Source organism: Motacilla alba, chromosome 2 (assembly GCF_015832195.1).
Source record: "Motacilla alba alba isolate MOTALB_02 chromosome 2, Motacilla_alba_V1.0_pri, whole genome shotgun sequence".
Classification (NCBI taxonomy): Eukaryota; Metazoa; Chordata; class Aves; order Passeriformes; family Motacillidae; genus Motacilla; species Motacilla alba.
This window is the reverse complement of record NC_052017.1, coordinates 29,092,591-29,107,399: the sequence shown is the minus strand read 5'-3', so window position 1 is coordinate 29,107,399 and position 14,809 is coordinate 29,092,591. Positions and strand designations below refer to the sequence as shown.

The 14,809-nt window shown below is 40.2% G+C and overlaps 1 protein-coding gene across 1 annotated transcript in view; it reads right to left on the bottom strand.

The window, feature by feature from the left end:
* The window catches only part of BZW2 (basic leucine zipper and W2 domains 2), a 55,272-nt gene extending 40,541 nt beyond the window's left edge, over positions 1 to 14,731 (bottom strand). Inside the window, exon 1 of the mRNA XM_038122641.1 lies at positions 14,537 to 14,731. The gene's annotated coding sequence lies outside the window, so the exon portion shown is untranslated. The remainder of the gene's footprint in view (positions 1 to 14,536) is intronic.
* Positions 14,732 to 14,809: the final 78 nt, after the last annotated feature.

Below are 14,809 nucleotides of genomic sequence, written 5' to 3'. Positions count from 1 at the left end.
AATAAAAATATTTGTCCCTTATTAGCATGCTTAGTGGGAGAGAGAAAACAAGGAGATGAAACAGAAGGAATTGATTTAATTCTGCAGCAAGTAGAAATGAATACCTGAAGAGAATGAAACTTACCATACATTAAATAATAAATAAAAACCTGTGCTCATGCAAGGTTCTCCAGGAACAAACTGGGCGTGCAGGTTGTGAAGAGTTATCCTGGAGAAGGAAGGGGAAGGAAAGACCTTACTGCTCTTTGTAGCCACCTGAAAGGAGGCCAGAGACAGGTGGAGCTGGTCCCTTCCAAGTAAGGAGCAGCAAGACAAGAGGAAACGGCCTCACGTTACATAAGGAGAGGTTTAAATTGGGTAGTAGGAAAATTTTCTTCACTGAAAGCACTGTGAAGCATTGGAATAGGCTGCCCAGGGAAGTGGTAGAGTCACTGTCACTGGAATTATTTAAAACACATGTAGATGGACTTGGTGGACATGCAGATGGCACTTAAGAACGTGATAAACGCAGAAAAAAATGAGAAGACAGACTCACTGAAGTCTGCACCATAAACCACATCACCTAACAGCTAAACTGGAATGCACAGGAAGATGTTTCTTGACAAACAGTCAGAAAAACCCCAGTTCCCACTGCCACCAATAAATGTACAACCACACACTGCATTAGAGAGCCACCTCACTGCATTCATTACAGGACAGCAGGTATTTCTTAGGTCACTAACCAGGAATTTCTACAGAAGTGGCTAGATGAGTAACACTACTGAAGCACTTTCAGATGCTCTTCATGGTGTCAAGAGAACTGTAAACTGAGCACTGAGACAATGGACTTCTCTGTCGTGTCATCAGGAATCATATAAAAAGTGCATGAGTCATGGCACAGTCAGTGAAAGAAAGGAAAAAAAAGAGTAAAAAATTTCTAATAATTGACAGGTAGAAATACAAGTTAAGACTCTTTAATCACACACTCAGTTTGACACACAAAAAATGTTGTTGTTCAGTAACAAGATTTCTTCCAGCAACTAAAGAGGAGGAATTAGATGTAATTCTTTAAGAACAAGGTATTAGCAGGAGCTTTTCTCACTGTTGAGAGCTCTCTTAGGTGCTATACTCTTAACTGGAATAGGCTGCGATAATGGAGATGGTGTATTGCTACAAATCAATTCATATCCAATTCATATTCATTTGAAGGTTAAATGCCAACTCCAAGCTTGCAAACCTTGCCGATAGGAAACCCTCTTAGAAAAAGAAGGAGATAAACAGCATCAGGCAGAGATCAGGGTCAAGTGAACTGATAAAACAAGTGGGAGAATGACAGAACTTTTCCAAAGCTAACAAAGTTTTTCACTTCACACAAAACACCACTTTCAATGGACTGTGTAAATGCTAAAAGAGGGCTCTCAAATTTGAAGACGTTACATGTCCTGATCATCCTGAAAAATACAAGTGTCTTAGCAATTGCCATAGAGATGATTTTGTAATAGAAAAATGGTGCAGCTGAAATTCTGCAAAAACATGACTGTAAAGGCACTGCAGCAATTTAGTTAAATCCTTCATTAATGATTGGGGAAGAACTGCAGTAGCCACTGTCCATAGTAAAATTGCAAGAAATCATTAATGGAGTTACTTTATAGGGTTCCCTTAAACCAGCTCTCTAATAAACCAATAAATACAGGTATTTGGAAGAAAACGTGTTTTAAAAAAGCATCAGAGAGGCTTCATTCCCAGAAACAAAGCTTGTTAAGACACAAGAAAACACAGTAAGAGTTCTGTAATGAAGGCAGGAAGATCAGCTTTCTCATACAGAGTACCACTCCTCTGTTCAAGTCCATCCTGCTTCTGTTTTATTAATGTATCAGCCCACTGAAAGTTTTTATAATGCTGACCCTACTCATACAATTTCAGTATCAACAATAAAATCAGAAGATGTGCCTCTTCCATTCTTCTCGCTATCTCAAAGCTCTGAGAAGCAACAAAAGTACTGGACATCACTAGTGCCTCCAGGACACAGCACTGCAACACTTGAAAACTGATAAACTAAGGGGCTAGGGTTAAAAATAAAAATAAATAAATACAATCTGTGCATTCTCCAGAAAACAATGCTCCCCAGATGCTAGCAGCTCATTATTTCATGAACTAAATACAGTAATGGGAGGAGGGGTGTATTAAAAGCCAGCACCTCCTACACACCTGCAATTGGTGAAGGCCTTGATTTTAATAGAACAACTGCTTTCAGCATTAAAGCAAGTTTCAATTCAGAACTCCCTAATTATTTCTTCAAAGCATGTGCAAAGAGTTCACCAAGATAATGCATGGGTTTTTTTTTTTTACCTGAGGGAAAGTGAATCAGCTGCCAGATATCTAAATTCTGATCTTTCTGGCACAAAGAGCCAGCAGGGAAAACATACAACACTTTTCGCCATATCTACTATTCCAAACATACCAGCTAACACTGATTATGCTGTTAGCAGTATTCACTGGGACAAAAAAAGGAATCTGTAACTGACTTGTGTCACACTGCATCCCAAAAGCAGTCCCATATTTCCCTGAGGCTGCTTCTTCCTCCTCAGAGCAGGTGACCATTCTGACAGAACACACTAGTTTTGCTAAATAAATTCCTGGAGTGGGGAATAGAAGCAATCAATGCTTGGACTGCTTCAACCTGCAAACAGTTACTTTCTAGGCAATGGTGGGTACAACTCCTCTCAGATCAAGCTAAAATAATCCCATGGCAATACATACCAATTCACATCCAAGTTTCGTGTCGGGGGGAAAAAAAGAAATAAAGGCCACCCTTTGGGGTGCCTACACAATCAACTGTTATGATAGGTTAGTCAGAAAAACAACTATTACAGACTGAGCAGACACTTGCTATCCCACCTACTGCCTGGCAGCTCCCATACCAGCACTCTCAGCCTTACTTCACAACAGCATTTCCTCACCTCCATGTGGAAACCTGAAAGCTCCTAGATTAATTCATGGAAGAATCTATCAAGGGCTATTAAACACATGAACGATACAACCTTCTAAGCTTGAAAATTGCTATGAGTTTGACAGGACATGGAAGAAATGTAGCACTCCCTTCTATCTATATTGGTTTTGGGGTTTGTGTGCTTTTGTTTTGTTTTGTTCTCTTTGGTTTTTTTTTTCTCACCTACCAGCACTACAGGCCACTTCCAGAGATGAGACTATAGACCCAAGGCAAATTTCTCCCAGTAAGCCAAGCTTTGGTATGAGAAGGCTGTCTCGTAAATCCACAAACACACAAGACATTACTCATATTACTCACACATGACAGCATACTCCACCTGGGAGTATTAGGACCACAGCAATGAGAGCTGGGTAAGGTCAGGTTAGGAGGACAAGTAAACAGAAATGCCAAGAGGACTATCTTGGGTCAGCTTGTTGTATTACCAATTTTGCAGGAGGATTTTAGTTGTTTTTTGTAAGATGAGGGAAAACATTCAAAACATTTTTCTTCAGAGAGCAAAAATTTTTGTGACATATTGTGATTCAAGCCACATATTTCTTCCCAAAAACTGGGGTGCCCAGAGAGAATATTGTCAAGACTGGTAATGTGAATCACATCGGTATTGTGACTGAATTGTGTGATTACAACTGCGTTACTCTGTTATGTATCATTTACATTTGTATGATATTTTCAGTATAATTTGTGTTACTCTGCTAAATCAGAAATCCCACATAATCTCAACTATCTTCAGGTGAGGAAATTAAAAATTAAACATCATACCCTCTACATGTGGAATATCTAAAAGATGCTGATCATAAACTATTGGACTCCGACACTATTCACATATCAGAAATGGAAGATCAGTTTTGGTTTGGTAACCCAAAGCTCAAATACTAATCAATCATGTATGGGAAAGTTTCCTTATTTTGGAATATCATACACACACACAGTCCTGAAAATTCTCAAAGCACTGCCATCTTCTCTCAATTTTGACAGTTTAACTTTGCTTTTCTTGATCTTCTTCCATCCTGTATTTAAACATAAATGACATTAAACACAAGATTTATCTGAAAATTTAAATGCATAAAATCAAGAGTATGTCTTTGATGGTAATCTATATTCAGGAGACCTTGAAATACATCAAACCAAACGCAAAGAATTCACAGTCTATCTATAAACACAGCACTGAAGCAATGGCTATTATGAATGCTTCTTAAGTTTTCCTTCTCAAAAAGTGGTAATTGTATGCAATTTTGATCATAATTGCAATCAGATGAAAACTCAGTTCTCAAAAACACATTTATATATGCAGGTGGCCAAAATCACAGAACTAAGAAACATTGCCACAAAAGGAAGTTGAATAAAGCAACAATATCAATCACTCGAGGTAGAAAAAACAGAGCAACTAGCCTGGTGTGTCACTAATTTTATCTGTTTTCCTGTACTAGCGTCATCTCCTAACAGCTTAATCCCATTACAAGAAGCTAGTAGAAGTTACTGAGACATCTGTTCCACCCAGATGTAGATCAGAGCAGGTATATAACATTTTGCCCCACTCCACCACAGAGGCAGCAAGCAGTGCTGAATACACTGCAGTGCTTTGTGCCCACGCACTGCCAATGGAAGCACAGAGAGCTGTCAGTCAGCTCAGTTCAATGCCAAACCCAGCAATTTAATTGACACTACTGGTGGTGAGGACCACTCCCTGTTTGACTGCTGATCATTCTAGAAGGCAAGCAGATAAGCCAAAACTCCTATCGACTTTTCTTGACTAAACAGCCAACTGTCAGAACCCAAATATGGGGTGCATTTGACTTGCCTTTAAAAATGAATTATGACACCTAGTGTGACCCTGCAATTCTTGCCTATTTTCACCAAAAGGAGAAACACAAACATTTCTAGAAAATAGCTTATCTGAAATATTCTGCCCATCTTAGAGTGAGATGGGTGAACAGCTTCACAGCTTCAGATTTAAGGCACTTTTTAGGTATCTGAATCAGATCAAACTTCACACCTGCAGATTGGCCATCTGTGTGAAAGTCTATAGCTCAGTGATACCTACAAACATCTCAGGCAGAGATAGGAATTTAGTTACCCACCCAAAATTAACAATAAGGCAATTACTGTTTGTATCCTATTCAGTTCTACAGTTAATGTTTATCTTTCTGAAATAATTCACAGAACTTTCATTGTTGGCTGAGAAGTTTCAAAATGCAGCATACCACAAATAAGTCGAGAGCATAGCCTCAGTATCAGACCACAGCCATCCACCCACTCCAAACCCAGTTTCTGAAGCCAAGCATTGCTGCAGCAGTTATATTCTTATATAAATAATATAAACATATTCTGGTTAGAAATTTATGTCTTTTTTAAAGGGCATAAAGCATCACTATGCCAGACAGCCTTGCTTCCTTCAGAGAAAGCATGCATCCACTTCGTGGCTGTTTGGCCTATGTCAACATCAGCTTGGCACAATGATATTTGACACTAGTAATAGGGAAGTCTATTTTCTTGTTTACAACATCACTGTTCATGCACTGGAAAGACCAATATCAGCAACCTACTTCTTCAGAAAACCTAATAAGGGCTCCATGGAATGTGTATCTGTAGGTGTATGCATACATACATTTGCACAAGAGGGCAAAAACACCAGTAAAAGCTACATTAGATTTCTACAACTCACTTCCTATGAAGATGCAAACTATGAATAATTTAAAAGGTTTACTAATGAAACAGCTAGAGGATTTTTTTTGCTGGACTGAGAAACCACAATGAAAGGCTTGGCTGGTCCCTCTGAGATTTCAGAAAGACATGGCAGTTAACCTAGCTACATCCTAGAATGTGGAGCCATTCAGTCACTGGATACAGTCAAACTCCCCAAGTCAGTAAACTGGCTGCTGAAGGCTATGCAAACCAACACATTTGTATCCCACCTCAAACGTTGCTCTGCATAGTTTGATACACTCTGAAGAGCTGAATAACTAGTAAAGTTAGCATATGTTCCTTGCTAAGAGAATAAAAATGCAAAGGTAGAAGTGACAACCTAAATAATTTTTTTTTTCAGTCCTAAAACAGAAGAGAGCAGATACTCAACATGACTCTCAATTAGAGGCTTTGCAATAACTGGTATTTTTTTGCTATTCTTGACAATGCTTCAAAAATAAAGGTGATATTTCAGATAAAAATATGTCAATATGGACCTTTACTAACCAAGTGTTAGGAACATGAATTAAAGTACTTAGTAATTTAGTAGCCTAGTTTTCAACATAAACTAAGTAATTTATCTTGGGATTACAAAAAAAAAAGTAACAAGCATTTCGAAAACAATAAATGGGGAACATGGCCTACAGTTCTTGTCCCCATCACCAAGATTTTGCTCTCCCTCAGCTTCAAAAGACTTTATGCTGTCTCCCCATAATGTAACACTGCTTTTGCAGCGCTGATACCTACTAAAAAGGTCAACAATTATTTAAATTGACAGGACAAAGGAAAATTGGGAAAGAATGAGGCCTTCCTACACCTCAACAAAATACAGCTTAGGGAGGGCACTAAGATACTAAACTAATCCTAGCATCCAACAGGCTACCCATGAAATGCTTTGGCTTTACACATTTGGCTTTAGAGAGCTGAGAACCACTGCTCACAGATAAAAGTTCAAGAATCACACAGCTTCCTCACAGGAGAGACCTGAGAGTTTGATGCCTTGACAATTTAGCAGTGTGAATCACCAACCAACCCGTCCACTGTCATCATGAAGAATCTCAGAGGCACAACAGCAATGCAAATTGACATACTGATGGCAGAGTACATTGGGAAAAAGGTGCTTTTCAGCATACACCAATAAACAATTTAACAGGAATAAACTGACAAAGTAAAGCTCTTCCCTTGGCTCTTCTAGAGAATAATGTGCATCCTTTCCTTCTTCTAATTCAAGAAGCCTTTTAACAAGGCCCCACAAAACAAGATAGCCAAAGTCAAAACTGGGCAAAAGACCCCATGCATGTGCTTGTGCATAGAAGTAGGTGTTTCCTCATGCTGAGAAGGCAGCTGAGACCGATGGGCAGGATGATAAATTTGAAGGGCAGAGCCAAGGATTCACACGGCCCAGGGGGCACACTGACTGGGGCCTCTTTTCATACAAAACATAGAGAAAGAAACCCACAAACATCTTGGCAGAATATGGTATTAAACAGCACAACACTGGGTCTTCATAGCACTGGCTGACGATTTTGGGATCCTCAGGTCACAAGAAAACACACATTAAGAAAATAGCCAAAGCAGACCTAAGACAAAAGAAAACTTAACACAGGCTTCAGAAAGGTGCAGAGACATAGAAAAAAACAACAACCGGACTCAAACCAAACTCACATCAATATTGGTGCATACAGAGAAGGTTATAAATTGAAAAGAAAACTCACCAACCCCTCTTCTAAAGGGCTGACTTCTCTCAAGCATTTAAAAGAAGTACCATACTTTGTTTTTCTAATTTTCTGTTGCTCAAGGCATGAAATGGTAGTGAAAATAATTTACAAGTCCTATATCTAATGCTCATTAACATCTTCCCAATATTTCACCCGTGTCTTATCAGAAGAAAATGACTAATGTATAACTTGAATGCACTGAATATATCTTCCCTCTTAAAAACATTTCTAGAGAACTAGAAGATTTTATTTATGGAAACAAAACCTAAAATGAAAGGATCACTTTAGCTTGAAAATTACAAACCGTTGAATTGCTTAGACTTCTTTTCTGCATGAAAACACATCTAAGGAAAACACATGAGAGAGTAGTTATTAAAAGCAAGTACAACTCCAAAGTCATATATGATTGTTCTGCCTGCAGTAACTGAAGGAATTGTAGAAGGGTGTAACTCATTGAGATTCAAGACACCACAGAAGATGCTTCCTTTTCAATGTCCCTGGCCAACCTCTGTCCCAGACTGTGTCCAGCATTTCCTTTGCCTGATCTGTCTGTCCTCAGACCTAATTCTCACTAGAGGTAATCCATCGTCTTACAGGCTGAATGAAAGCAGTAATCTTTGTCTGCCACTATGAGCCTGCAAAAACTGTAAGTGATCTCTATACAAAACTTCTCCATCCAACCTAAGAATAGCTCAGATCTTGCAGAGCAAATCCTTATACAGAATGACAAAACATACATATGTATGAAGGACTTGGTGAATTTTAAAATTCATTCTATAATTTCTGTAGTAGAAAAAAACTTTATTTCTAATTTCAAAAACTCTTAGACATAAAGCAACTAAAAGCTCTCACAGAAAAAGTAGGAATTACTACTGATTTACTTCCTGGAAGTATTTTCCTAACTTGCTGTAATTTAAAAACCAAAACAGTGATTATTTGTTTCATACGGCACATGTGAGGAAGACGTTTTTCTTTATTAAAACCAGCTTAGCCAACAAAAATGTATCTAAAGATGGAGTGAGAACAGTCCTGCAATCTGATCTAAATAAGCTGCCACATTTGGACTTAACCATCCTTATCACAAACAGCGATCCAAATTGGAAGTTTTACCAGCAAATTAAGACAAAAATATGAGTTCCCTGTATTGAGCTTGCACTATACAACCACAATTTACAGAAGACGAAAGCTGTTAAACCCTGAAACTCAAGTGTCTCACTCTGCTCTCAGCTGTACAGCCTGCAAGAATGGTAAAGAGCACTTCAGTGCAGTAAAATGGCCACCACATCATTGTACGTGGGTACCAGACTCTGCTTGGCTTTTTATTTTGACTTTTGCAGTCTCTTACAAGATCTACAGCTACATTTAAGACCTGTAGTACAGTAAGTTCAAAAGGGTTTTCAGGCATAGTAGAGGATTATTGCACTCTACAGACTTTTCTCTAGGGAGAAAAAATAGATGTTTTCCATTTGTCAATTTTCCTCTCACACACCAGCATTACCTCTGAGTGATCCTTGAGTATTTTATCTTTCAACAGACAGTTACTACTTGAATATATAAGTACTCTTGCAGTTGAGGAGAAGAGTCATTTTTAATCAACACTGGATCCCACAAAAAATAAACCATTTCAGAAATCAAATCTACAGTTTAATGGGCAACCATCACAGTTCAAAGGTGATTTATTGCTCATAAAATATAAAAATGGAATTACTTCACCTGTAAGCTCAAGCAGAGAGACAGATGTGGGTGACAGCCCATTGCCTTATGAGCAACACAGATGTAGGAATTCTTGAATTTGCACAGGAGGAATGAGGAGAGAAAATGAGGAATAAAAGATGATGCCTCTTAAAGCAATCTGAATTTAAAAGCACACATCCATTCAATGTATGATCTAATTCCTCTGTCCTAAACAATAACCTTAAGCATACAAAGAGGTACATATATCTGCACATGACTGTAAGCAGAGTTTAAATAATCCTGTCTGGAGGTTAAAAAAATTACTCACTAATTAGATCTAATTAAATGTTTAACCCAAATGCCTCCACCATTCTTCACCAAAGAAAGGTTTGATTGTCACTGACTAAATGCTGCTAACACTGTTTTTCCCAGTATTGCACTCATGAATCCCTAAAACCAGCACAAATTCTGTATGTGCTGTAATTTTTCAATCTCCTCCTACACAGAGATATATTTCCCTCGCGTCTTTATGCAATTTTATTTGCTTTATATCACTGAAATTCTGAATTTATTTTAGGAACGGCCATCTGAAAAGCAATTGCAAACCAACTCTTACAGAAGCTGTGCTAATGCATTACTGGGTTATTGTTACCACCTGCAAACTTAAGAGGGAAAGAAGTTAGTCTTGAAAAGGTGCTCAGGCATACTCTGACACATACTGCTCTGCTGCCACTAAACATATCTCAATCTTTAACAGCAAAAAGCTGCTTGCATGCCATCTCTTCTAGAAAATGCAAGTATCTAACTACGTGGAATTCATAGGCATGAAACAATTTGTTTAAAGCTTAGATTTCTTTTAATTCAATAAAACCACAGTGACTTAGACCTACATGTGAAAAGCACAAAGCATGTATTGTCTGCCATTCATACTAGAACCACCTAGAAAAAACAATTAAGAGAATGTGAACTCAATCTGCAAAAGAGCAATTTATTTTTTTCCTATGCTGGGTATATAAAAGAAGAAATAAGTACACATATCTGATTTTGTTGTGAAAGCAACGCTGACTTTTTCTAAAGAAGCTTTTAACCAGGCAGTACAAATGCACATTCATCAAAAGCACTTATATTGCCCATGATCATCATCACAATACCTGAGCACCATGAAATTTCTTCTGTGCTCTGTTAATCCTCACTCCCTGTGGGAAGAGTCTGGTTGCCCTGGCATGATTAGCAGTTAAAGACACACAAATATAAAAGCACATGCTCAAAAATGCACTTTGCAACATATACAAATAAACATGTGAACAGTTTTCTTAGAAGAAAATTCTATAGGTGACTGCTATTCTGGATATATTTTAGGTGCAAAACCACCAAAAATGGCTCTGCTCAATCCGGTTAAATCTTGGAGCAAACCAACACCTAAGTTAAATCAGACTACTAAGCCTAGACAGGAGTGCCTTACCATTATACAGACGTTCAAGCCCCAAACTGGTATTTTCACACTGCTCTGACCTGTATTTCCTGCCAGAGAACACTGCTCACTCACCTCAACCATCCTCATCCCATAGTCTGCATCAGACAATCTTCGGGAAAATACTTTGGTGTCCATCTGTCCCATCTATGTAGGAATCAAGTCAGGATTCAAGAGAAAATGAAAGAAGCATAAGCCTCATCTTGCCAGACTATGGATACAGCTAGAGTCCAGTCCTGCAATTCGCTTCTGAAGTTCAAAGTGTAGAGAAAGCCTAACTTTGTGCAAGGTCCCACAAGGAACTGGTAGCAAGCAGAGATCTCTGTCGAGGTCTCAGATTAGCATTTTATTTACAGGAATACCTTGTGTGTAGCTATTGTGGATACACCAGTTGTGCTCAAAAACATGTATCAGTGCTCACCAGTTTCAGTTATTTTTCTGTGGTTTTATAATCTACCCTCTGCTATAAAATAGGCCTTAGCAACTTTGACAGATCATGACAAGTGGCTGTCCTAAGATCCAGAAACAGATGAAAGTTGAAAAAACATCCCTTACAATATAATAAAAGCACTTAAAGAAATCTAAGAGTTATACAATGCCAATCAACTGGGGGGGGGGGGGCACGGAAGTAACTTATCCACAGATTACTATTTCTGAGATCTGAGAGGAAAAAACAGAGGATGTTTCGAGCAATAAAAACCCCTTGAACTTGCATGAACTTGAATTGATCTAAATGAATAATCCTATTAGATCCTCTTAACTTTGGCCAGGATATAATTATAAGGATTGGAGACAGCAGAACCAAAACCCAGCGGGGGTCTGTCTGCAAGGCTCAACTCCACTTGAAGATTTCCTATTGCCCAGGGCATGCAGGAAGATAGAGCTAGTTTACAAAAATACACTTGGCAACAATATGTAATGGATTTTACACACACCTAACACTTCAGCTCAGTGAAAAGACAATGGCAGGGGACACCACAGGTCTGTCAAGGCCTGACAGCATGTCAAGGCTGAATAGGAACCAATTCCTCATCAGCCCCCAAAACAGGAACTGGGGGCTGGGGATTGAACAAAACCATGAAGCAGCAGGTTCACAAACAAGAAAGAAGCGGTCCTCTTTCAAGCGGTCATGAAAGTTGATAATCATGGGATGCTACATACACACAATATACCTAAATTTAAAAAGCAGCCTACCAGCCTGCTTTAGACTGTTAATATAAAGGTAAACACAAAGGCACCACTTCTTGCTGAGGAAATCCCTAGCTGAACCAGTGAGATGGGAGCTAGGAAATAAGTCATAGAACTATGCGTACTTGTTTGACCTATTATTTTATTTTTCCATAGACAAAATGGAGTGGGTCAGACAGGTTTCTGACCCTGCCAGGCCCAGGCACTGAAAGCGACTATGGGATCTTTGACCTCTCAGAGTACACGCCCAGAATTCAGGCAACCCCCCAAGACAGAAGTGAAGGTAGGTAATTTGAGAGAAAACAGTGAAACCAGTTCAGCATTTCCTCTCCCTCTTTTCCCTGTCCAAAGACTGAGAGTTTCATGGTGCACTCTCCAAGGCACAGGGCAGTCTCTTCTCCCCAGACTGTCCCAAGAAAAAGGTTATTGCTCTGTACATTCTCCCAAAATGAATGTTATTTAATTAAAGAAATCCTTGTTATCTTCTTGCATGAATCTTACCCCTGACAAATGCACACGGGCACTTAGGATCACCTACAGGTTGGTAACAATAGCTATCACAAATCCCCATGAGCACACCTCCATGCAGTAAAACCAGCAAACTGCTGGGGAAAAATGTCACCACTGGTTCCTGCTTCACAAATCACAAGTACCAGATGTATCATCTGATGAGGAAATAGGGAATTTTTGATATGTAAACATATAATTTAAAATCGAGAAAATATTATGAATCACAGTAAGGTTAACATTTCCCTCTCCCTCAGTAATACCCAAAATATAAATTATTAATTACCAAGCAGTAATGCACACATCTTAAATATGTGAAACAAACGGATACAGCAGATAAAAGAAAATGCTTTCAAGACACAAAGGCACAGAACCTACATTTTCATGTTCCAGGTCTCTGCTGAGACAATGACTCCCTACATTGCCTTAAAAAAATCACTTGTTGCCTCCATGCTCCAAATTATGTTCATAAAATGGAGTCAATGCCACTTCCTCACTCTCTCACAAGGATAATCTGAAGATTGTGAAATATCTGCATATTACAGGATTGAAGGTCACACAGAAGCCAGGTAAGAGTGAGAAACATGTTTTAACTAGCACTGAAAATATTTTATTACCCTTGCAGATGGAACACTCCTGTAGCCTTAGTCACCAACTGAGATCCAGTGAGGCTGCCAAGGAAAAAAACTGTCTGTTCACTCTGTGAACAAGGGCAGGATGGCAATAATGACATTCTCATATTAAATAAAAGGAATGTCATATGCATACTTTTCTGTGCTGAATGCATGACAGTTTTTGTGGTTTTTTGGTTTGTTTTTTTTTAATGCAAAAGGAAGCTTGAAGGCTGTTATTTAATAGTGCCACAGAGATTACTGGGGCACTGTAGTGTCACAAAATTTGTTCACAGCAGGTAAAATTCACACCCTGCAGTGAACCAACAAAAGACCACTTAAATCCTAATTTCAGCCTTCATGGTTGAGCCAGTGACATACCTCTGTTAGCACTACATGGGGATAGTTTTCTGGATCAGAATATTAAAAGCACTTGTGCTTCAACAGCATTTCCTTCAAGACAGATTCCCACAAAAAACATCAAGGGAATCTGTTATAATCTGAAATCCAAACCAATCTCTTTTATTTACACTTGTTGATGCAAGTAAAACTAGATGGTGGTGCACCCCTGTATTTCCATGATTTTTAAAATCATGGCAATATACACAATTTGGCTGTTTAGTTAAAATAAAATTGTATCACATTTTGGTTTTTTTTACCCAAATAGTTACAAAGATACACCATATTCAGAGAGCATGCTCTTCTATGAGAGAGACTTCACCATTTCTGAAACTCAGTCAACAAGTCATCAACATGTATCAAAACAGAGAACAAGATCAGTATTAGAAAGAGAAATTCCAAAAGGTATTTAAATATTTCAGTATGAGACCTGCAAAGTACTAAGGAATGGAAAAATTCAGCTTGCTGATAAAGCCATGCCTTCAAAAATTAGTTACAGGGAAAAATGGGTTCCTTAAAAGGAAGGATACAAAAAATTAATACTCTTAAATACATTTAAGAGCAGGGCAAAAGAGGGTAAAAGTCAGCATCGAGTACCAGGGTCCTGCTCTGTTCTCTATAAACACAGGCAAAAATCAAAGATGTTAAACCTCAGTCTCTGTCCCTTGGAGGGGACAGGTCCCTGTGCCTACCGAGCTTCCGCTGGAATAGTGGAAAGTTGGATCTGTAGCCAAGATTATTTTTCCACCAACAGTTTAATTTTAGAAAGGCGCCAACAAAAGGCACCGCTCCGAACACCCTGAGCGCCTTCCTTCCCCTCCCGATCCATCAGCGCCCGCTTCCTCCTGGAGACACGACGCCGCGGCACGACCATGGCTCTATTCGGCCTCTTTAGCCGAACAAAACGCTCTTCCTGCCTGGAAAAAATAAAACAACAAAAAGCCCAACCACCCAACCAACCGATGCCACAAAAAGGCAGGAAAGCAGGAGCACGGAAGGAAGGGCCGGCGTGCACAAGAGCCCGCACCGCCGCCCTCCCGCAGCGGACCCGGCGCCGCCGGTGCTCCGCAAACCCGCGAACGGCGGCATTTCCGAACCCGGGCTCCAGCACCCACACCGGAGCTGTGACGACGCCGCCGCCCGCTCTGCCCTGCCCTGCCCCACCATGGCCGCCGCGCCCGCCCGCCCGCCCGGAGCTGCCCCACAGCAGCCGCCGTCGCCTGGGCAGCGCGGCCGCGGGGCTCCGGCGGGGCTCCGGCACGGCTCCCGCTCGGCGCTCTCCCCATCCCGGCCGCACCTGTCGGGTGGTTGCGCGGTCCGGGGCGGGGAGGGCGAGCGAGCGCGAAGGCAGCGGCGACGGCGGGAGACAATGGAGGAGTGAAGGACGGACACATTGACACACGGGCGCCTCCGCCCGCCCGCACCACTCCCGGCACCTCCCCGGGGAGGAGAAACGAAGGAGCCGCGGAGAAGCCAAAAAAGAGAGACAAAAGAAAACCGTAACGCGTTTCTCAACTTGAAAAGAATGGATAAAAGCGGACAGGCTCCTTCTCTCCGGCAGCACCGTGTG